This window comes from Molothrus aeneus, assembly GCF_037042795.1.
Source record: "Molothrus aeneus isolate 106 chromosome Z unlocalized genomic scaffold, BPBGC_Maene_1.0 scaffold_33, whole genome shotgun sequence".
In the NCBI taxonomy this organism is placed as follows: domain Eukaryota; kingdom Metazoa; phylum Chordata; class Aves; order Passeriformes; family Icteridae; genus Molothrus; species Molothrus aeneus.
In genome coordinates, this window is record NW_027098761.1 from 3,755,186 (window position 1) to 3,778,415 (window position 23,230).

The following is a 23,230-nucleotide window of genomic DNA, read 5'->3' on the forward strand; positions in this document are numbered from 1 at the left end:
ATTCCAAAGGCAGTGTGGTCTGGAGAGGATGAATGAAGAAGAACCTTCTCCACTTACAAACCATACCAAAGAAGCCATAAGTGTGAGTTAGCACCAGTAAAAAACAACTGGTAATTCAGAAGAAAATGCCGAGCTCTCTGAAGGGGGTCCGAAGGAGGGGAATCTTCCAAATGAGTTGATGTTTGAGAAACTTTATTTAATAATAATCCTACTCTATAAACCTATACTATACTATACTATATATATAACTACTATACTATATATATAACCTATACTATACTATAAACCTACTCTATCGAGCAAAACTACTCAACAATCCTACTCTAGAGTCCTACTCTACAATCCTACTCTAAGTTGGTTATGGCGAAAACATCTTCATTATTACATTCTTCTTCTCCACTCCTCCTTCTTCTTCTTCATCTTGATTGAGTTGATGAGTGGGGCCAGGCTGGACGCTGGCTTGGCTGAAGTTACAAATGGATGCTGTCCACCGGAAAAAAAAAAAACAAAACAACAAAGAACATTGAACCATGACTTTCCAAGCTTAGTGCTTCAGAGAGTCAATCAGGATTCCTCTGGGTCCTAAAAAGACCCAGAAAGAGGAGCAATGGGACAATCTGCTCCCCAATCATCATATCATGACCTTGCCATCGCAGGCAAACCTGGCTCAGAATCCCACTCATCCATTTATTGTGATGTCTTCATCCTGCTGGGATTTTTGCCCTGCCAGTGCTCTAGAAATGGTGCTTTCTGTCCCTGGCCTTTCTTCCTTGCAGGAAACTCCAATGGCTCACATAGGTCCCTGCCTTTGTAAGACAGGCACTGTGCAAATTTCCACAGGGACAGAAAGCAGTGTCTGCCTTTCCATGCCCTGCCCCTCGTGTGCTGGATGGCACCTTCCTTCCCAGCAGGGCCAGCCCAGTGGCACTGGGCCCTGCAGCTCCCTCTCTGCCACACAACCTGGCAGTAACCCTGGCACAGTTCCCGTCTGCTTGGGCGTGCCAGGCAGCAAATGGGGCTGGGACAAGTCCCTCCCAGCTGTCCCTGTTTGTGTGGCAGAAACCTCTAAGGGTGGGCTGGGGGGCACAAAGCAGGGCCCCTCAGAGGCTCACAGTGAGCCCCCCACAGCCCCTCCAGCCCACAGGCAAATCTCTGACTGCTCAGCTGGGACTGGCTTCCTTGGGTTCCACCACCACCATTTCATGTCTCTGTAGCCTGCATTGCTCTACTTCAATTCTTTTGCCATTAGATAAAACTCAAGACCCCACCAAATTACAAAAGAGGGCGACAGAAACAGAAAACAGAGCAGCTCTCCTCTCAGGAAATACGGAGGGAGGTGGAGTTATTCAGTTTTGTGAAGAACAGGCCCCAGGGAGACTTTATTGCCACTTCCCAAGACTTCAGAGTGGCTTTGAAGAAAGTGGGGACACCTTTTTTAACAGGTCCAGTTACAATAGAATGTGATGAATATTTTTAATCAAAATGGGGATCAAGTCAGAGTAGGTCTAAGGAAGAACTTTTTTACTCAGAGCATAGTGCAATACTGTCACAGGCTGTCCCATGAGCTTGTAGGTGCCCTGTCACAGGTCAAGTGGCAAAGGGCTCTGAGCAACCTGATCTCTTTAAAGATGTCCCTGATCATTGCAGGACACTTGCACCAGAGGACCTTTACAGGTCCCTGGCAGCCCAGCCCAGTCTAGGATTCCTCACCATTTTCATTTGAAGAGCAGCAAGAGCAGAGGGGGGGCTCATCTGATGCCTTGGACTTGAGTGGAGAAGGAGCCCATCCCTCAGAGCCTGTTTCACCTGCAGCCCCTTCACATTTTACCTTCAGGAGCTCCCTGGCAGACCAGCAACACGTCACATCTGTCTGCAGGCAGCAGCTCAGGAAGTCACACAGGCAAGACGAGAATCGGTGTGGCTGCCGCAGCCGTGGTCTCTCTCCCCTGGCTGTCAGGAGTTGAGCCTGGATAAAAAGGAGACACCAGGCTCTACCTGCTTCTTTCCCATCTGTAACTGCTCTCCCGCATCCCATTGGTTAAGCTCCATTCTGCAGTGGCAGTTTCTGCCCTGGCAGAGACCCAGAGATGACTTTCCCTTACCAACCAAAAACCCAAATCCCGATGCAGCCACAGCTTTTCCAACATTCAGCAGATCTGGCCTTGGCAGCTGATTTCATTGACTGACCTAGCTAGTAGGAGCTACATCAGCAAAGTACGTTCCCTTCCCTAAGGATTCACACCAGCTTGAGAGGCTTTTTGGAAGAGGGACTGCTATACTAACTCTACAGTTTCCAAGGATTAGTACATGAAAGGCATCTCTGCAGTGCTTATTGGTCCCTGAAGCACAACTGCCATAAAACAAATCTCATTGAGCTTCTTTTCCTCTTCTAGAAAACTCTTCCAGTGGTAAGTGGAAGGAAAGAAAGGAAATCCACCAGCTAGTCCTCAGGAAAGGAAAGCAAACATTTGGGATCTCATATTCAACACAGACACATTAAGATGCACGCACAAATATATTGAGATGAAAATGCCTGCTTGGGTGCACAGGAGCCATTTGTAGCTCTGTCTCTCAGCTGCACGTTTTTGCTTCTTTATGTGGCAAAAGGAAACCTTTTCATGGTCAAATCAGAAGAAGTGCCATGCCTATGGTCACCCTCTGCTCATTTGGATACTCAATCGCAGAAAGTGTCGGGTAAGAAATGGGAGGTTTGGCAGGATTTCCATGACCCCAGGCTGTGGCCTGGTCTCCATAAAAGTGCCCATCACAATACTAACAGCTCTGTGCTGGTGGCACTGAAATAGATAGTGACCAAAGAGACTTTGTTATTATCTTCTTCAACCCAAAGGAAAATTTCCAAGCCTAAAACAACAAACACATTCCACTTGAGTATAAATAATTAGGACAGCTTTCTTTCCTTTTCCCACACCACCAGAGGTCACAAAGGGGGTTTTATCCTGTCCCTCTGCAGCTGTGCTCAGCCACTGGACATGGTGGGGAGCTGGTGTCCTCCCTGTCATTAGAACTGTGCAGGCCAGGGATGGCCCTGCTCCTGTGGTAAAGAAACACAGCACCGGTGTCAACTGCCCACGTTGGATCCCAGCCCAGGCACCTGGCTGCAAGCTCATCAACTTGTTAAAGTACCAAGAAATAGCCAAGGGTTTGGTGTACAATTCTAACTGCAGTCGGAGAAAAACACATCCTGAACTTATCCAGGCCTCCCACACACATGACTGAACAATGTACAGATGACTTGAAAGCCTGAAAGTTTCAAAGACCCACAGGATTTGGAAAAGATGCTATAGTATGGAGGAAAATTGATGTGCTGTGGTTCAAAAGCAAAAAAGCAAGCAGAACTGCTTGGGCATTGCTTTGCTGGTTGTTTCTTTTTTGCTTTTTCTTTTTCTAGAAAACTGAAACTGGGAAGACTCAACCTCCATTTTGAAGGATATTTATCACACATCCAACTGTTCCACTGAAAAATTCTTGTCCTTCAGAGCCAGAGCTCCAACAGGGTTCAAAAAGCAATGTCAGGCCTGGCTGGAGGCCAAAATGGCAACTTTCGGAACTGGTTAGGTTTCTGAACTGCCACTTCCCTTTCTGATGCAACCAAATCTACAGCGGATGTTGATGTGATGCAGGGACATTTTTAGAAGGGGACCTTGGTGGAAGTGGTGCCAGCAGATGGCAACGGGATTTTGTCCAATGGCACACAGAACATGGGACAGATGAGAAAGACAGTGGGATCAGTGAGTATTTGCTCCTTACCGAAACAGGAGTTGCATTCCTGCAAGGAACTTCTCGTTCCACCATTTCGATGCCCACGATTCCAAAAGACCATATGTCCACTTTGGGGCCATATGGTTGACCTGTCACCACTTCAGGCGCCAGCCACCCAGAAGTGCCGGCCACGGAGCTCCGTCTGCTCTGCTCAGGGGTGAGCTGAACAAAGAGGCCAAAGTCAGCTGTGGAGAAAACAACAAACATGAAAGCCAGCTCCAGTTAGGAAACCAAGCAAAAGAATTCCCCACTCTCAGTCTAAGAATGTGCTCTTGAATCTCCCGGAGAACTGTCCACACTCAGTTTCCATGGGGCTTTAGCCAAGGTAGTACGGAATTGGCCACATCCAAAAAAACCCAGGTTTTTTAACGCTGCTCACAGCAGTGGACTTTAGTCCCCTGAAACTTTAGATTGTAGCTCCCTCCCTCTGTAAGGGACACACACAGACCAAAGGCAGTCTTGACTTCTTGTAGTTCCCTCTCATACCTCTGTTCGCATTGCAACTGTGCCCTCAGCTTACAGTAGGGGTCCCTGCGCTGCCACCAGCACCATTTCTGGGGAGCTGGCAGTCACTCAAAGCAGCCTACACCCCACATCCCTGGCACACTGCACCTGACCAAGAATATACTGACCCAGCTTGACAGAACCATTGGTTCTGAGAAGGATGTTGCAGCTCTTCACATCTCGGTAGATCACATGGTTTGAGTGGAGAAAATCCAGTCCTCGCAGGCACTGAGAGAGAAAACAGAAAGAGGAGGGCAAAAATAAGTGATGTGACTTCATCACACAAGAAAGGAAACAAAGACTCTAAAAGATTCTCTTTCCCCAGGGGAATGGGGAGTAATGGCAGAACACAGTGCCACCGAGAGGAAGAGCTTGCTGCTCCAACACTTGCAGAGCGGGACCTTTCTGAGGAAAGGCGTGTCAGCTTTTAAAAGAGCAACAGCACCTGCTCTTGTAGACTGCCCCCTGCAAACCAGCCAGAATGACTGCTGCTGCAGTGGACATGCTATCTCCATGCAGAAGACAAATGAGGGTCTTGCCAAGAAAGAAAAAGTCCCTCCCTTTGGTGTGAAGTGGATCACTTTTGGGTGGGAGGCTGCATGACAAAGGTTTTATTGCTGGCCTCAGCACAGACTTGGAAGTATCACATCAGTCACCTTCCTGAAGCAAAGAGCATTTTGGCTGCACTACTATCCTTTTCAGCTGAGGACTGTGAGAAATGAGTCTCTCTTTTTTCTTTGTTTTAAATCCTGCCACCAGCACCTCTGCTTTCACAGGCAAGGAACGCAGTGAAGACAGGCTCCAGGCAATGTTTAGAGAGGCAAAATGGAGAACAGCAAATACAAATAAATACATGAGGCAGAGTGAGAATACAACAGCAGGAGATAAGAGTACTGGCACTGAGTACAGTGAGTGCAGGGGCACTGGCAGGCCTTTCACTTGGGATGCTTTTACTTGCCCATAGCATAGCAGCAACACAGAAACAAAGCTTGGCACATGAAACCTCTCCTGTTCTGAGCCCCTGCTCCCCAGACAATCCTGCCCAAGCCCTTGGAAACACAGATGGCATTGCTGACCTCCCGGCTGATGGCTGCCATCTGGTCTTCAGACAGGCAGGTCTTGCTGATGACGTCGCTCAGAGTGCCTCCATCCATGTACTCTATAACTAGCCAGAGTTCCTCGCCCAGAAGGTAGCTGAAAGAAGGAAACAAGCGTGTGGAGATGAACGTGCATGGGTACCTTGATTTTTTACTTCTGGGTTTCTTGTTTCCAGGTTCCTCTGTGACTAGGACAGAATCAAAGGAATAGACATTCCCTCTCAGCTATGCATTGTTTGCAATCTGTGCAGTCTCAAGAAGAAAGGCACAGCTGTGAAAAAAGAGATGTCTTAAATGGCCAGCAAATAAAAAATGGAGTTTAGTAACAGATAAAAAACCTATCACACTGTGTGTTTCTGGAAATAAGCACCTAGTCTTCCTGGCATGCAAAGCAATGGAAAAGGGGACATTTATGTTAGTTTATCTGGACATAAAAAGACACTTGAAAAGAATCAAGCCACAGAAAAAAGTGGTGGCTGTGTGGAGCGGTGGCCGGTGGAATGTAAAATGCCCAGGCTAGATAAGTGTCCAGCCAACCTCCAGCCAGTAAGGCACTTCCCCAACACGAAGTCAGGGCCCGATGCCTAGCGATGACAGGCTTACGGACGAGTGGCCGCAGTAGTGAGCTCCGAAGTCGCAGGATGAAATGAAGAGGCGACTCTCAGTCTCTTCAGGGAGGGTGGTTTTATCGGTAGGGAAAACGTAGAGAACGAGCTGAGAGCCCCGAGGCAAGAAAACCCCGGGTTTTACAGAGGGTGGGGGGGGGGGGGTCAAAGATAGCAAATCAGAGAAGGATACACTAAGGATTGGCATAATCGGAGAACCAATCAAACACTGTTGTGGGAGGGACCCTGGCCCCTAACCCAATCACCCGACACCCTGGCCCGAACTTTCTAGAAAAAGAGGCAGGGGTGTCGAGTGACAGGCAGGCAGCCAGGGGTGGGGAACAAGAAAGATACATTTAGTAACCAAGACAACTGGGGAGGGGTTTGGGGATTGACACAAACTGGTAACAGGGCAGCACCTTCTGAGAGAACAATGGGGGGAAAACTGAACAAACATAAAACACACCACAACAGCTGTGAACTTACAGGCTATTGATTTAGTAAGATATGACTGGTCCAGGTTTTTGAGTAATTTTCAAACTATGTATGCCAGAGAAGACTCATGCAGACAAAATGCACTTTCTTCCCATCCATTAGAGATGAGCAGAGCAATAATAATTAGCCAATAATTGCAGCTCTATTTTCTGCCACTGACCAAAGTGGGATTTTAGCTGGCATGTTTGCTATATGTAAAGAAACATTGACAACAACTCACCTGTCTAAATAGTTGATCAGGTTGGGATTCCTATTAATTTTCATGACCATGAGTTCATTGACTTTTAATTTCTTCTTCCTCAGTCCTTTTAGATTTATTTTCTTTATGGCCACCTAAAATGGCATTGAAAATCAGTAACTTGAGAAGTTGGTGGCACAAGACCACAACGCACATGGAGCGAGTGATTTTGCAATGACCCAGCTGAGCTGTGCCAAACTTCCATGTGATTAGGCACTGCACTAATTAGGAACTGACATTCCAACAGCCCATTTCTCTGCTCCTTTGGGGGCCAGTTACAGGACACATGGGGCCACTGACATTTTGCCTTGTCCACTTGGCAACAGTGGTGTCTCAGCTATCACCAACAAACCTCTGACCACAATCTCTGCTGCTTTGGATGGGATTCAGAAGAAGTAATCCATGCCTTAATACTCTGTGGATACATCTTGGCCTATGGGCAGGGCTTTTAGGGCACCTTACAGATCTCTCCCTACGTGCAGTTCCCAAGTGCAGCACTGCAGGTGGCTAAGGAACTACCAGGAACTTTCAGATGTATTTGCTGGCAGCCAGAAATGAGAATTCAGGACTCTGAAGCTGTAGCCCCAAAGAGCAGTGAGGTGCTCGAAGGCACCACCTTTGTTTTAGCGATGGAGAGCGAGCGAGCGCGTCCTTCTCTGAAAGGAACCGCTGCCCTCCGTGCCTTCCTTCCGGCAGCTGAGGAGGACAAAGTCCCAGATGTATTTTGCAGGCTGGCACCAGTCTGTGCTTCTTGTGCCTTTTCAGCACAGCTCTGCCCAAAGCTCCAGCCACAGCTCACACCAGAGGGGAAAGCCCCTCAAGAGCAGCGGAGACTGCAGATGCTGTTGACATTTACCTCTCTCCCTGTGGCATTGTCGAGTGCTCTGCAAACATCTCCAAAAGTCCTAGAAACAAAAAAGCAGCAAAGAAAGTAGAAGCCATTTAGATCTTGCAGTGAAAGCCAGCCCACACAAGAGATCTCTGCTGTGAGTGCAGAGATGCAGGAGAGCTCTGCCAAAAGGCAGATGGTGCTTTTTCCTCTCAAGTGCTTGGACACTGGGCCTGTTCCTGAAGTGCTTGGGTTTACTGCCTTAGCTCAAAAATAGAGATGCTTCTTTCACCTCAGGTTTCAGTTTCTAAACTGTTCAGTTTTTATCCTGACCACAGAGTATTTCCTTCAGCAAACTCTTGGAAAGAAATGTTCCTGAGAACTGTTATCTCACAGCTATCAAGGAGCAGGTTGCTCTTTCAGGTAAGCGTCTTTCCTCTTTATTAGTGTGGCAGTATGATTTAGAAATATACAAAAATACTAAGGAAATTAACACAGAAGTGTCTCACACTTGAGAGATGAGATTTTCCAGATCCTGTTCCTTGCTGCAGGCAAGACCTCGGCAGCATGGAGGTGTCTCTGACAATGCCTTCTGAGCACACACACAAATTCTGAGCAGCACTGAGAGATGGGACAGTCTATCCCCAGTGTGTGAACATGGGGATAGATGTCTGTTTTCAGCTGGCCTGACTTCACGCTGGATAGACATTCCACCAGAAAAACACCTGGCCCATGCTTATGTAGCAGTAACTGTGGTTGGACTCACCCGCTGCCAATATCTTCCAGTTTGGTGTATTTCATCCTGGGATTTTCCTTGTTTACTATTCTCTCTGAGGGAAACAAAATGCAAGATGCTGACATTAAAGCAGAGATCCCAGCTTCCAGGAGATACAAAAGGCAGCCCCAGTGTCTGGAGCTCTGAACCCTTTGTGGTCAGCTGGGTAACAACAACAACAACCAGGCAGACAGCTCTGCAGCACAGGTGGCCAGCACAGAGATTGATTTTCTACAGCAGTTCCTGTGGGGCTCCTAAATGTCCCCGTGACACCAAACTCAGGAGAAACATTTGGTACAGCTATGCTGACACCTGCACACAATGCACTGTCCCTCGGACAAGAAATAGAGCAGACGTACTCAGCAGCTCCAGGGAGTCACCCTCGATCTCCTGTTGCTGAGCAGCAGCTGGGTCAGCGCGGGAGGTGAACAAACTGCCCCGGCTCCACTTCTCAGATCGGGGAGAAAAGGCTCCTTTAGATGATGCTGCTGCTGCTGCAGCAGGTTTGGTGACAGAGCTTGTGTAGATCTGGGACAAGAAATGAGTTGATGTCAGAAAGGTGGCTGGCAGAGATTACCCTGAGATCCCTTTTTGAAATGCAGGCCCTTAGAAAGGTGCTGTCAACCACATGCAGGGCTCTTCAATGGCTTTTTTCTGATGTCCACTTCTCAAACTGGATGGATCAAAACCAAAGGCAAGTTTTACTTGAGTTCATGACCAGATTCATGTTCCATTTTCATGGATTTTCCAAAGGATGACTGCCACAATGATCATTCTACCTCCTCTCAAGGATTCCTTTCCACCTCCAAGGGCTGCAGACACACTTGCAGCTCCTTGTTCAAGTGTTCTGCCTCCTCCCACTGTGTCCTCTTTTCCTGCACCATCTTCAGGTCATGCTCAACCTGTAGCACTTCTGGTGGGGATGGTACCTGTGCCTGACTCCTAACTTGGGGCTCTTCATTGCCAGACATTCGCTGGTAGTCTTTGCAGGCTGCCCGGTGAGATGCCAACACTTGCACCTCAAATCAAACAGAACAAAGCAGTCAGAGACTCCAGCTTGTCCCTGTCAGCCAGGAGTCATCGACTGTGAGGAAAGGCAAAGAACAGATTGACAAGGGATACAGACAGCTTGTTTCAATCCTCCATCTGAGTCACCACGTTCCCCTTTAAAAACACCTCAAGAAACAAGGAGAGCAGGAATCAATTTGGATGACTGCTGGCCAAAAGGCCAAAGGACAAGTCCCACTACCCGTGGCAGCAGAGGCACTTCAGCACACCAGGAAATGTCCTTCAGAGTGACTGTGATACACACTACAGCAGGACGGCACTCCGAGGCATCACCCCACTCCGTGCAGCTCTGAGTGGAAAGGCAAGAAAGACAGAAACCACCAGTTTGGTCACTGCACTGACTGCATCCCTCTTTCACTCACTTGCTTTTGTAGAGACTGAGGGAGGGGATTAAGTTTCTCTCTGATGATTTTCATTTCTTCCTCCAGCCTCTTCTCCCTTGCCTTCATCCTAGTGTGAGCTGTCTGAAGCTCTGCATTCAGCTGTTCCTTCATCTTCTCTAAAAAACAAGAGAGAGGATGTTTCATGAGTGGAGTGCCTGCCACTCTTTCACTTACCTGGTTTGGTTGATCGCCCCTCTGCTGATGGAGATTCTCCTCATGAATGCTTCTCAAGTCTTCTTTCTTCTTTCTCTTTACTGCCACGATGTCACTCTGAACTTCGGGCAGCTCTGCTTGTGGCTCTGCCTGGATCTTCTGTACACACAAATGCAGAGCAAGTGACTGGCAGCTGCCATCAGGCTCAGCTTTTTCCTCTTGCAGCCTCAAATCACATTTGTTCAGCTACTTCTTTCTGCTTCCCTACCCACATCTGCTTCCAATGTAAGCCTCCTGTCCCAGGGCTCATCTCTGCAGATTCCAAGGCTCTGTGCTTCCAGTGCCTGTGGGACTCCTGGCCTCCTCGGTCTCAAGAGCTCTGCTTTATGCCCCTCTTCCTGCCCTTCCCTCTGTCCCCTGGCCAGTCAGGCTTACCTGGCCATTCTCCTGTGGCTCTTCCACCTGCTGCCTGAGCTGCTCTTCCTGCTCTCGGCCTGGGAACAGCTCTCCCTGAGTCTGCCACGGCATCTCTGTTGAAGCAATCTGCTCCTGCTCTTTTTCTAGAAGGACCTGCACAGAAAGCAAGAGAAGATGGGTTTCAACTTCCCATATAACATTTGTGGGCCAAGACTCAAAGACTGCTGGGCTCACACGTTCCCAAAGCACTGTGCTGCTGCTCTGCTGGGTCATTCTCTGTTTGAGGGGAGGCACAGATTCCAAAGTGACCCTGGCCCTACAATCAGGGTCCATCTGGGGTTGAAGCTCCAACAGCCTCTCAGGCAGCTGACAGGGAAGGTGTGGCATTTCTCAAGGGTCTGCTGAGGGCCTCCCTCTGCTTCTGCCATGTCCTGTTTGTCTTTTAGTAGTGACTGACACCCTGCCCTGTCCCACTGCTTCATCCTGGCTCTGCAGGTGGCTTCCTGGGTGAGCTCACTCCTTGTGAGAGACACTTCTAGAATTCATGTTGTCTTCACCACCTAAAACATGGAATACTTCACCACTCTAGGACAGGCAGAAAATTAAAGAATTAACGGGGGACTTCAGGAAAGAACAGGGTGGAGGAGAAAAACAGCTCTGAGGGGAAAAACCACAATATCCGAACGGGGAAAACATCTAGGCCTGCTCTGAATTGGTTGACGGAACATGTCTCTAATCCACTCCTGAAAGGGATGCTTTAGGTGAGCTTTGCACCTCCAACTGCCTTGGACCAGAGTCAGGAATATTCAATTATGCAAATGTTACACAGCGTAGATAGATAGATAGATAGATAGATAGATAGATAGATAGATAGATAGATAGATAGAGAGATAGAGAGATAGATAGATAGATAGATAGATAGATAGATAGATAGATAGATAGATAGATAGAAAAATAGACAGACAGACAGATAGATCTCACCTCTATAATCTCTCTTTATTGCCCTTTCTGTTGTTACACATATCAACACTCGGTAGCAGTGCCCTGATCAGCAGCAATCCTGAGATTGCTTTCCTGTTGCTCAATAAACCACACTCTTGGGGAATCTGGAGTGTGTAGGTCCTTATGGAAAGGGATCAGACCCAGAGCATTGAACTGGGAACTTCACTTTTTGTGCATCTGTGCTCGGGCACGTTCTTCTCTTCGATTCGACCACACACATGGTGCATAAGGAGGTGCAATCAGAAATACATCCCAGCCCCTCCTAGCTCCTCTGATCTCTGAGCACCAGCTGGAATGCAAGGGCATTGATTTCCTGACCAAATCCCAAACACAACAAAAACGGATTCCTTGGGTAGCAAAAAGACAGAGGTACTGTTAACCTGAATGGGAAGTGCAAGGTGGAATTAACAAGCCTGGCAAAAGAAAAGTTCCTTCTGCACCAAGATGCATGCCCCAAACTATGTGTTCTCATGCAAATATATTGCATCTTCAACTGCCAACGTGTACACTAAAATTCAAGCACAATTTCTCATGGTGCTGGAAAAGGGCAGGAAGGATGCAGGAAAACCAACACAATCATCACCGTCCACCTTACCAAAAGCCAAGAGAAAGCTTGACCCAAAAGACTTTCTAGAACTGAAGAATTACTCGAGAAAACTGCAGACCAGTTTCACAAGCCAAACAAACCTTGCCAAAACAAGAAAACAAAAAAACAAAACACCGTGACCTCAAGCACTACCACGTGTGCCCTCGACCACAGTGCTGCAGAAGCCCAGGGATAGAGCTTCCCTGAGCCAAGCAGCCAGATGCTCTCCCAGAGGCACCAGCCCTTTGGGGCCTCAACACCACAGGTCAAAGGCCAAGTTCTACTGACGCTGCCTGCAGGAAATCCCGAGCTCCTGGCAGGACTCCAGCACTCAGCATCCTCAGCCAGCAACAGGAAGCGCTGGCTGCTCTGAAACTTGCACCTCGGCCTTGCACTAAAGACAGCACCACCCACAGCTCGCACTTACAGGCTCAGGATATCCAGGCTCTGGTGTGAGCACTGATGGAGGCTGGCGCTCATCCATCTCAATTTGCTCCTCTTTGGCTTCTTCTCCAGGAGCAGCGGGAGCCAGGGGAGAGATGGCTGTTGGTTCTGTCAGCTATGGCAAGAGAGAAGCATGAGGGACAGGCTGTCACCAATCATTCAGAACCTCATTTCTTTTCAGATCTTCCACTGCATCTTCTAAGGAGAATTCATAACAGTTCATAGCCACATAGGGATTCTAAGTCCCACTGACCAAATTAAAATATGCCACTTAAAAAGAACACTAGACGGAGATAAGGTTTATATTCCTCCCTGGCTGCTATCATAAAGCAACGTTGTCTCTGTAAAACAGAATTTTAAGTATTGAAAGCTCTGAATTGGAAAAGTAGGAAGGAGACACAAACTCCTTTGCTACTGCAGCTGCAGACGCGGAAAACTCAAACTAGATCGCAATCTCATCTACTGTGGCAAAAGGGGAGGAAACCCTGTGCAGAGGCATCATTGCTTGCTGGAAAAAGAGAAAATGAACAGAGTAATTCCCTCATAGCAAACCAACAAGCCAACCAGGCACAATATGAAAGTGCCTCCCACTCCAGTGGCTAAAGCACTTGGATGTAGTTAGGGCATCTTTAGTAGAGAACTGGCCCATGTGCTGAGCACTGTCACACAGGGATTGATGGAAGTCTGCCTGAAGGTCCCTCAAGAGCCTCCCGTTGTCCAGGCTAAAGTTCCCCCAGCACCTCCTCACTGGCCTTGTGCTGCACCCCCTTGCCCAGCTCCCCTGTCCTTCTGTGCACACGCTGCAGCCCCTCCATGACTTTCTGCTTCCCAGGGGCCCACAAGTGCACCCAGCACTGCAGCGGTGGCCGCAGCGCTGCCCAGCACAGGGCCACGCTCACTGCCCTGCTCCTGCTGCCCCACTGCTGCTGACACAGGCCACCATGCCCTGGGCCTTCTTGGCCACCTGGTCCCAGGATGGCTCTTCTTCAGCTGATCATCTACGGCACTCCTGGGTCCTTTTGACCCGTGCAGCTCCCCAGGCACAGAGTTGCCCATTTGACTTCAAATACAGCATCCACCATTTCTAGATGGCCTTCATGTTCTGAGAAACACAAGACAGCTGTCAAGGACTGGCAGCTTCACCCCCACTCTGGCTCCAAGGCATTTGCCAAAGCAGCACGCTTCATCACTAAATGCATCAACAGAAATTTGCACCTTCTGATTTCCTGCCACACCAGGAGGCTTCATAAATACCCACTTTCATTCTTTGGCCTCACGGGAAAAGAATGGCCCCCCACAGCTTCATAGACAACACAACCATCTCCTTGAAGCTTATCAAAAGCCAAAAGTCACCTGGCCCAAAAGACTTTCTAGAACTGAAGAATTACTCAAGAAAACTGCAGACCAGTCTCACAAGCCAAACACACCACTCCAAAAGAAGAAAACAAACAAACAATGCCCCATGACTTCAAGCACTACCACCTGTGCCCCCAGCCACAGTGCTGCAGAAGCCCAGGGATAGAGCTCCCCTGAGCCAAGCAGCCAGATGCTCTCCCAGAGGCACCAGCCCTTTGGGGCCTCAACACCACAGGTCAAAGGCCAAGTTCTACTGACGCTGCCTGCAGGAAATCCCGAGCTCCTGGCAGGACTCCAGCACTCAGCATCCTCAGCCAGCAACAGGAAGCGCTGGCTGCTCTGAAACTTGCACCTCGGCCTTGCACTAAAGACAGCACCACCCACAACTTGCACTTACGGGCTCAGGATATCCAGGCTCTGGTGTGAGCACTGATGGAGGCTGGCCTCATCCATCTCAATTTGCTCCTCTTTGGCTTCTTCTCCAGTTGCAGTGGGAGCCAGGGGAGAGACGGCTGTTGGTTCTTTCAGCTGTGGCAAGAGAGAACCATGAAGAAGAAACTGTTTAGAACCTCATTTCTTTTCAGATCTAGCACTGCACCTTTTAAGGAGAAATCAGAACATTTCATAGCGACAAAAGGGTTCTAAGACACAGCCATCAAATTAAAATGGGCCAATTCAAGAGAACTCTAGATGGATATAAGGTTGATATTCCTCCCTGGCTGCTATCAAGAAGCAACGTTGTCTCTGTAAAGCAGAGTTCCTTTTAGTTCCTGAAAGTTCTGAAATGGAAAAGCCGGAAAGCGACAGCAAGGCCTTGGCTACTGCAGCTGAAGACGTGGGAAACTCAAACTGAAACACAATCTCATCCAGGGCTGCAAAAGGGTAGGAAATGTTATGCAGAAGCACCTTTGCTTGCTAGGAAAGGAGAACAGGATCAGGGCAAACCTCTCCTAGCAAACCAACAAGCCAACAATCTAACAAGGCACAATATGGAAGTGGCACCCACTCCAGTGGCTAAAGCCCCTGGATGCAGTGAGGGTGTGTTTAGTAGGGAAATGGCCCTTGTGCTAAGCACTGTCATGTAGGGGGTGATGGAAGTCTGCCTGAAGGTCCCTCGTGAGCCCCCCATTGTGGAGACTACAGCTCCCTCAGCACCTCCTCAATGGCCTTGTGCTGCACCCCCTTGCCCAGCTCCCCTGTCCTTCTCTGCACACGCTGCAGCCCCTCAAGGGCTTTCTGCTTCCCAGGGGCCCACAAGTGCACCCAGCACTGCAGCGGTGGCCGCAGCGCTGCCCAGCACAGGGCCACGCTCACTGCCCTGCTCCTGCTGCCCCACTGCTGCTGACACAGGCCACCATGCCCTGGGCCTTCTTGGCCACCTGGTCCCAGGATGGCTCTTCTTCAGCTGATCATCTACGGCACTCCTGGGTCCTTTTGACCCGTGCAGCTCCCCAGGCACAGAGTTGCCCATTTGACTTCAAATACAGCATCCACCATTTCGAGATGGCCTTCATGTTCTGAGAAACACAAGACAACTGTCAAGGACTGGCAGCTTCACCCCCACTCTGGCTCCAAGGCATTTGCCAAAGCAGCAGGCTTCATCACTAAATGCATCAACAGAAATTTGCCCCTTCTGATTTCCTGCCACACCAGGAGGCTTCATAACTACTCACTTTCATTCTTTGGCCTCACGGGAAAAGAATGGCCCCCCACAGCTTCATAGACAACACAACCATCTCCTTGAAGCTTATCAAAAGCCAAAAGTCACCTGGCCCAAAAGGCTTTCTAGAACTGAAGAATTACTCAAGAAAACTGCAGACCAGACTCACAAGCCAAACACACCATTCCAAAAGAAAAAAAAAACAAACAAAGCCCCATGACTTCAAGCACTACCACCTGTGCCCCCGGCCACAGTGCTGCAGAAGCCCAGGGATAGAGCTCCCCTGAGCCAAGCAGCCAGATGCTCTCCCAGAGGCACCAGCCCTTTGGGGCCTCAACACCACAGGTCAAAGGCCAAGTTCTACTGACGCTGCCTGCAGGAAATCCCGAGCTCCTGGCAGGACTCCAGCACTCAGCATCCTCAGCCAGCAACAGGAAGCGCTGGCTGCTCTGAAACTTGCACCTCGGCCTTGCACTAAAGACAGCACCACCCACAACTTGCACTTACGGGCTCAGGATATCCAGGCTCTGGTGTGAGCACTGATGGAGGCTGGCCTCATCCATCTCAATTTGCTCCTCTTTGGCTTCTTCTCCAGTTGCAGTGGGAGCCAGGGGAGAGACGGCTGTTGGTTCTTTCAGCTGTGGCAAGAGAGAACCATGAAGAAGAAACTGTTTAGAACCTCATTTCTTTTCAGATCTAGCACTGCACCTTTTAAGGAGAAATCAGAACATTTCATAGCGACAAAAGGGTTCTAAGACACAGCCATCAAATTAAAATGGGCCAATTCAAGAGAACTCTAGATGGATATAAGGTTGATATTCCTCCCTGGCTGCTATCAAGAAGCAACGTTGTCTCTGTAAAGCAGAGTTCCTTTTAGTTCCTGAAAGTTCTGAAATGGAAAAGCCGGAAAGCGACAGCAAGGCCTTGGCTACTGCAGCTGAAGACGTGGGAAACTCAAACTGAAACACAATCTCATCCAGGGCTGCAAAAGGGTAGGAAATGTTATGCAGAAGCACCTTTGCTTGCTAGGAAAGGAGAACAGGATCAGGGCAAACCTCTCCTAGCAAACCAACAAGCCAACAATCTAACAAGGCACAATATGGAAGTGGCACCCACTCCAGTGGCTAAAGCCCCTGGATGCAGTGAGGGTGTGTTTAGTAGGGAAATGGCCCTTGTGCTAAGCACTGTCATGTAGGGGGTGATGGAAGTCTGCCTGAAGGTCCCTCGTGAGCCCCCCATTGTGGAGACTACAGCTCCCTCAGCACCTCCTCAATGGCCTTGTGCTGCACCCCCTTGCCCAGCTCCCCTGTCCTTCTCTGCACACGCTGCAGCCCCTCAAGGGCTTTCTGCTTCCCAGGGGCCCACAAGTGCACCCAGCACTGCAGCGGTGGCCGCAGCGCTGCCCAGCACAGGGCCACGCTCACTGCCCTGCTCCTGCTGCCCCACTGCTGCTGACACAGGCCACCATGCCCTGGGCCTTCTTGGCCACCTGGTCCCAGGATGGCTCTTCTTCAGCTGATCATCTACGGCACTCCTGGGTCCTTTTGACCCGTGCAGCTCCCCAGGCACAGAGTTGCCCATTTGACTTCAAATACAGCATCCACCATTTCGAGATGGCCTTCATGTTCTGAGAAACACAAGACAACTGTCAAGGACTGGCAGCTTCACCCCCACTCTGGCTCCAAGGCATTTGCCAAAGCAGCAGGCTTCATCACTAAATGCATCAACAGAAATTTGCCCCTTCTGATTTCCTGCCACACCAGGAGGCTTCATAACTACTCACTTTCATTCTTTGGCCTCACGGGAAAAGAATGGCCCCCCACAGCTTCATAGACAACACAACCATCTCCTTGAAGCTTATCAAAAGCCAAAAGTCACCTGGCCCAAAAGGCTTTCTAGAACTGAAGAATTACTCAAGAAAACTGCAGACCAGACTCACAAGCCAAACACACCATTCCAAAAGAAAAAAAAAACAAACAAAGCCCCATGACTTCAAGCACTACCACCTGTGCCCCCGGCCACAGTGCTGCAGAAGCCCAGGGATAGAGCTCCCCTGAGCCAAGCAGCCAGATGCTCTCCCAGAGGCACCAGCCCTTTGGGGCCTCAACACCACAGGTCAAAGGCCAAGTTCTACTGACGCTGCCTGCAGGAAATCCCAAGCTCCTGGCAGGACTCCAGCACTCAGCATCCTCAGCCAGCAACAGGAAGCGCTGGCTGCTCTGAAACTTGCACCTCGGCCTTGCACTAAAGACAGCCCCACCCACAGCTTGCACTTACGGGCTCAGGATATCCAGGCTCTGGTGTGAGCACTGACGGAGGCTGGCGCTCATCCATCTCAATTTGCTCCTCTTTGGCTTCTTGTCCAGGAGCAGCGGGAGCCAGGGGAGAGACGGCTGTTGGTTCTGTCAGCTGTGGCAAGAGAGAAGCATGAGGCACAGGCTGTCACCGATCATTCAGAACCTCATTTCTTTTCAAATTTACCAACACATCTTTTTAGGAGAAATGAGGTACTTTGACAGCAATGGGATGCCAATTGAATGCATTGCATATTGCTCTTATTTATATATTCCACCCTGCCAATTATCAGGTAGAAATATTCTTTTTGTAAAACAATGCTTCTAGTTCTTGAAAGTTTTGAAATGGAAAAGGAGGAATCAGGCAGTGATGCTCTTTTTTTGATGATGCAGTCATCAAATGGATTTTTTTCTGGCCTTCGTAGCTGGGCTTCTACACTCTACTGCTACTGGCCAAGCTCACCACTTGCTCTTCGATTCTTCATCACCCGGAACATGAAATGTTTCTTTCTCACTCACCTCATGATCAGCACCGCTGAATACACGCCTGAGGTGACCTGTAGTGGGGAAGGGAAAACGAACAAGATGCTGTGAGAAAACTGCTTGGGCTACTGAATCCCACAGAACAAGTCAACCCAAACAGAGATGATTTCCCATTTCACAAAATCCCTCCAAAAGACACATTTCATTCACACAGCCAGCAAGAGATCAGGACAATATTCTTGCTTGCGCCTACTCTTTGGCCTGTTTTGCCAGTAAATGAATAAAAACATGATCAAGAAAATGCAAATTGTTTTTTAACACTCAGTGCTCCTGTTCTACCAAACACATCAAGCAGCATTTTTATCCTCTCTCTCCAGTACATTTTTTTAAAAATCAGTTGCATGCATTAATTCTCATTAATTCTCTTGCTGGAAACAGTTGCCCAGAAAAGCTTCCCCAAAATCCCCCTGAGCTTTGGCAGTTCTATTGTGAAACAGCACAGCAGCAGCTCCAGGGTTCTGGAGCAGACATTTACTGCTTTGGAGATTGCACTTCCTTGCAAAGTGAATCGCTGTTTTAGCACTCAGTAAAAGATCAAGTTAGGCAGTCAAATCCTTTCAGGAGAAAATTTAGAAAGAAAGAAGCTTTCCCTGAATTCTGGGAACAACTGCAGAGTTTTTTTCCAAGAAGGTCTCCCGGTCTACATTTTCAAAGGTGTCTTGCTATCCCAGTAAACTGAGGAAATGACAGACTCTGCTGCCACAGACTCTCCCATGGAGGGAACGGAAGCCCTGCAGGTTCCCTTGCAAATGCTGCCCCTGTGGCTACTGACACCCACTTTTTAGCTGAACTACTTGAAAGGATGTTTACCAAACCAGTGGCATTCTAATGTTCTTTCTGTTTCAAAATCAGAAACTCAGTCACTAAGAAAGAGCAGGAAGACATACAAAAGCCAGGTTAAGTTACACCAGGGAAAACCTCTACTTACTTGCCAGCTGAGTCAGATAATAGCCGGAATAATAAACCATGTAAGCAGCGAAAATTGCAGCCCTGAGTTCCTCCATCCCTGTGGCGCTGCTCTACAAGTGTGCAGGCAGTGCTCACACAGTAGAAAAAAAAAGGCTCTTGTCAGTGCACAGCTACCCCCTGACAAATGCCTTAACCAGGAGGATGCGCCTGCTCTCAGCAAGACCTACGGCTGCTCTGACACTCAGGCCTTCCTTGCACCAAGGCAACCTTCTGATGTCACCACGACGACGTGGAAACCATGCCCTGACATCACAAAGGAAACGTTCTACGTTTGTCTGTGAATTATGCCAAGCAATAACCAACCTCCCCTACAGCAAACACAAAATAGCCTGCAAAGTTCTCCTCTGTCACAAAGCAGCACAAATTCCCCTCATGGGCCAAAGCCTGTTGTTCAAGGGATCCAAGAGTAACTCCAAGAGTGCACAAAGCACCTACACTCTGGACCCCAAATAAGCACTCAGATGGGACCCAAGCAAAGGAAACCAGACCAGGAAAATGGCCCACAGCATTGCACAGAACCAGGAGAGAAGCCACTGTTAGCATAACAGCTGAAATCATTCCTAAAAAATCTCCCCACCTATCTGCACATTTATTGGACATGCCCAGGGCTCCGGTGCATGTACATCTCTGCCTTTATTCCCCTTTGGAAGCAGTCCAACTGGCAGCATCTGCCTGCCCGCAGGAGCTGCTCCAGGCTGGGAACGCGACTGGCGGTGCTGATTTCCAGAGGCTTCTGTGTCCCAGGGGAAGCCAAGGCAGGAGCGGGTTGAACAGTGCTGCTGCTGCTGCTGCTGCTCTGTGCCGGAGAGCCCCGGCTGGGCAGGGCACAGTGCCCCCTGCACTGCGGGCTCCTTCTCCTGCCACAGCTGGGCGCACCTGGGAACAAGGCATGACAACTTGTGGGGAAACCAAGGGGTTTCTGGGGCTGCACTGCTCTGCATATACCCAGGCCAGCCTTGGCTCCCAAAAAGGTCAACCAGAGGAAAACAGCTGGAAAATGTTTCATTTTGATCTTTCTTACCTGCTGACAGAAGTTGCCAAAATGAAAGTTACCAAGCAGGGCCCGATCCCTGCTGCCAGCTCAGGGTTAGAAAGGAGGCATTACTGTATTTTAGTACTCAGTGCATAGGGAATCACTTCTCTGACATATGCACACCCAGTAATCGCACCTACTACTTTGTATCCATGGAATTAAGACATATTCAATAAGTTGTGGAAACTCACAGGCTAAACATTACCCCAATTTATCTGACACATATCAATCACTTCTCAGAATTTATTGACATCAGAGTAGGAGTGTCCTGTAGGTCCCTGGTGGTCACTGTCACAGGTTCAGGAGGAGACCCATGCACAAAAGAACCTAAGACACAACCAGGCCAGCAAAGCAAATAATACATACCAACCCCTGGATTCCCAAAAATCTGCTGAGCAGGAGAAGGATGTGGAGCATGGTGCTCGGCGCCAGGGGCAGGTAGGCAGTGCACTTCCAGGACATCCCCTGGATCAAAGCGCTGTGCATCTCATCCTTCTCACCCCTCCACCCCAGAACCAGGCCCTATATCTATCTCCTGCTCAGGAGTGGAATTTTCCCAGTTACAGCATCAGCCCACACATGGTCAGCGTGTGAGATGAGGCCATGATGGCTCAGGATACCAACTCCCTGCCAGCAAGGGCTCCATTGCGCACTGTTCCCCTTTCAAAGCTTGACTGCCCACCGATTGACCAATACATTGTTTCTCTTTCAAGGGTGTCCTGGCTTGGCTATATCATGCTTGTATCTCCAGTCATCTGCTCTGGTTTTGATGAATAATAAGTTTTGCAGCTTTAAGACAAGTTCCAAGAGTGAAGGGAGGGAGAGAAGAAGCACGGAGTTTCTTTGCAGAAACTGCACTCACTCCTCCACATTCCTGCTCCTGGACTGTGATGTCTGCGGATAGACAGAAGGCAAGACAGAGCTCTCCTTTGCTTTTAGTTAGTTTTAGCTAGCTGAGACAAAGAAGTTCCCTAGACTGTGGGGAGGTTTTTCCTCTTTTCTTTGGACCTGTTTAGACCTTCTCCAGACTGAATAACAGAAGAGCACTGGCAGCTCACACCTGTGACCCACCGGGCTGGGCCTGGGTCGCGGCATTTCCAGCACCACAGGACTGATAAGAGACTGAGTGAGCTGAGCCAACGCCCACAGAGGAGACTTTGTGAGTTTGTCTCTCTTTTGGAGCGGCAAGAGGTTTCATTGTTTAATATTGTTTAGGTTTTATTGCTTAATAAACAGGTTTTTCCACTTTTCTCCAAGGAGGTATTTTCTCCCAAACTGGTTGTGAGAGGGACCGATTGAATGTGCTTTCTAGAGGAACTCATGTGGAGGGTGTCTCATAAATTTGCCCTAAACCAGGACAAAGGGTCAAGTTCCCATTCATTAAACAAGATATTTTTCTTCATTGCCTTGTCAACCTGGTCAAAAATGGATCAAATATAGCAGAGTCTTGGACACAGTTGCTTTAGAAATACTCCATTCCTCAAATTCTCCTTCACTAGTCAAGAGCATCCTAAAAACACTTTCTTCCCCTGAATGCAGGGAATTGAATTCCAGCTACCTTCTTAGAAGGACCATTCTCTTTATTCTCAAGGTTAAGATAGCCACTTGCACACATTAAGCACTGCAATGGGGGAATACAGGGTTCAGTACTGCCTGCTAAAGCTCAAGGAATTCACAAGATTAAGCCTCATTTGTTACGCCTTAACATTTTCTCAACGCCTCTCCTTCCTACTCTGGGATTCAAACACAAGCATTTTGCCAAGGAGTCCTGAAGTGCTTTTGATGAGTGAAGACACATTGCATCCTTCCTTCAGATATTAATGAAGAAAACACAAATTGCCTACTGCAACCCTTCTGCTCCCTTCCTCATCAGTTCACTACTCAAGCAAAACTCTCAGGCACATCCCTGATTCCCTCTCTCCCAGCAGCTCAGAGCTGCATTGCACAGCGCTTGCTGTGTGCCAGAGAACACAAAGTAGGCTGGCCTGGTGGGCCTAAATATTTCTGCCAAACACTCTGCATCTCACACCTTTGCTCTGGCTGAGTGCAGAACTGCAGGATTGCAGGCGCTTCCTCCCAGAGCTGGGTGAGGCGCTGGCTCCTGCAGACGTGCCCTGCCAAGCTGTCCCTGCCTCACGCTGGCCTCGCTTCCCCTGGCAGAAGTGCCGGGCCTGAAGGAGGCTGCCCTGTGCTCCAGCCTGCCGAGCAGCCCGGCTCCCTGCCCCTGTGCCCAGAGTGCTGCACACACTGCTGACCTTGGCCAGGAGTTGCAGGGCAGCCGGCAGAAGAGGAGGAATCCTCAGCCAGCCCAGCGGCCCTCGGCTGCCCTTGGCCTTTCTCTGCTCCTGGGCACACTCCAGACGGCCAATGCCTCCAGGTCAGGCTGTGCCCAGCACAGCTGCACTTCCCCTCGGCAGCAGCCAGCTGCCACCTGGGCTCTGAGAGCGCAGGATTCGCCCGCTCCCAGGAACAGGCACCCAGGGCCCGGCTGCTGCCTCTTGCAGCTCCAAGGGCCTCCTTCCAGCCTGCCTTTGCCGGGGCTCAGCCTGCTCCCGCCTCTGCTGGGGCTCTGCTGGGGCTCCAGCCCAGCCAAGGCCAGGCCCGCTCTCAGCTCACAGGCGCTCACAGCTCTGCACCACAGGAGACTTTGCCGAGCACCCTCTCTGATCTTTCTTTTCTCACTTGAGCAAGGCTCTCCTTCTGCCAAAGAGATTGCACTTAGGGACACAAATCTAAGTGGCAGGAACTCAAATGCTCTTAAGTCACAGCTCAATGCCTGAATCCACACAGGATGTTTGGGCTGCCTAATTCTTCCTTTGCTTTTTCCTGCAAATGCCATTGCCCTTTCTGCCTCAACTAGACATATCACAGATGTGCCAAAAGCAGCCAGTATTCCAAAGGCAGTGTGGTCTGGAGATGATGAATGAAGAAGATCCTTCCCCACTTTCAAGGCACACCAAAGAAGCCATAAATGTCACTTTGCACCTTTAAGAGACAAC

At 49.3% G+C, this 23,230-nt stretch overlaps 1 pseudogene; it reads right to left on the minus strand.

Moving 5' to 3' along the window:
- Positions 1-381: 381 nt before the first annotated feature.
- Positions 382-20,877, minus strand: LOC136569492 (serine/threonine-protein kinase PAK 3-like; annotated as a pseudogene).
- Positions 20,878-23,230: the final 2,353 nt, after the last annotated feature.